Source organism: Meleagris gallopavo, chromosome 21 (assembly GCF_000146605.3).
Source record: "Meleagris gallopavo isolate NT-WF06-2002-E0010 breed Aviagen turkey brand Nicholas breeding stock chromosome 21, Turkey_5.1, whole genome shotgun sequence".
Classification (NCBI taxonomy): Eukaryota; Metazoa; Chordata; class Aves; order Galliformes; family Phasianidae; genus Meleagris; species Meleagris gallopavo.
In genome coordinates, this window is record NC_015031.2 from 7,153,021 (window position 1) to 7,154,727 (window position 1,707).

The window sequence follows — 1,707 nt, forward strand, 5'->3', positions numbered from 1 at the left end:
GCACAGCCCTTCCTCACCCCCCCGACAGAGGCTCATTTATATGCAGTTATTCACGTGTGCAGTAAATTCCAATTATGTTTACAGATGTCTGCTTAACAGTTATGGAAAAGGAACCTCAGCATGTCTGAGATGTCCTTATAAGGGCTTGGACGGGGCTATCTTTTTTTATTTTTTTAATACCAACGCTGATTTAATTATATTTTGCAGATTTAAGAAATAATAATAATAATTTCAGCTGAGCTTTCTGATGGAAGGTTTAGCACCTAATGCCTACATTTGGGTGGTGTGGCCATTTCCTCGACCTTTCAACCATATTTTTGTATACAACTCAAGAGTGCAGGGTGGTTTTTCAAACATAAACCGTGGAAATGCAGCCGGTGAGTGGAGGTGGGGAAATCCTCCTGCAGGCCCATCACCTCCAGGCCTCAGCATCTCAGCAGGTTCCCATTCCTGCACACACTGCAGCCCTGGTGCGAGGCCGTGCAGCACCACACATGGGATAATTGCTATCAGGGAAAGCGTTGTAATTTCACAAGCATGAAAGGCAGACTTTGTGAAAGTCTCCATTTGAAATGAGAGTCACTTGTTTGGAAGCAAAAGGTGGTCGGGGGGATGTGCTGCTCGGCGGGGCTGTCGTGGTGCCCCTTGGTTGGTATGGGATGCTCTGATCGGGGTGGGATGCCTCGTCCTGTGCTCCCAGCATCATCCCCACCTGCAGGTGCAGACATGCACGGATCGGCCTGTGGATGCTCTCCATCCTGGTCCTGTGCAAATGACAACCCAGGGACGAGCCGTGAGGGCAGCGGGGCTCTGCGGGCTCTGCTCCTTTGGCACCACACGTTCTCAGCTCAGAGCAGCGGGCGTGGAGCTGCAGCGTGCAGAGGTCGCAGCCCAGTGCCAGGAGCTGCACAAACACTGCATGTGCCGAACAGGAAAAGCAGCGGCTCGGGCTGCGGCATGACAAAGCCGGGTGTGAGCAGCACTTCACACCGCGCGTCTGCCACTTTGGAGTGGTAATGTCGCTGTGGGACGGCGTCTGCGGGACAGGCAGCCCCGGGGAGCCGCTGGGTGCTGCCAGACTGTGTCACCCCCCGGGGCAGCGGGGACGGCACTGCGTGCTCTGTTCTCGCCGGACGTTGTGGTGAGGAGGGGAGCTGAGGGATGAGAGGCGTGGGCTGTGCCCATCCCGTCGCATCCTGTCCCCGGTGTCCTAACAGGGCCCCGCTGGGCTGCAATGGACAATGACACGAGGAATTATTTTGCAGAACGATTTGTTGTTTTCTAAGTGAGTTTCTGAGCAGGAAGTTCGGCTCTTGGCAAGGCTGTGCCCGTGTGAGGGGCTCGTCCTGGAGGGGCAGCGGCACACAGGGCAGCACAGCATCCCCAGACAGAGCCCTCCTGGGGATGGAGCTGTCCCACGGCTTTTGCTGGGAAAATTAGCTGCAGCCTGTGACATGTCACACTCCAGGACAAAACGCTCTGGTTGTCTTCATCTTGAAAGCCAGATACGGATGTGTTTCAGAGTGATGGGATTGTGGCTGCGCCTCCCACAGCCTCGCCGTAGCGTCGAGATAGGCTGCAAATGTGCACAGCCAAACTTAGAGCATCACTTAACGGCTGTGCAAAGACAGAGGCGATGTCGCAGTTTAGAATGTGCATTTTTTCTGAACTTTACTTGTTTGGCCGCATCTCACCACAACACTCCGG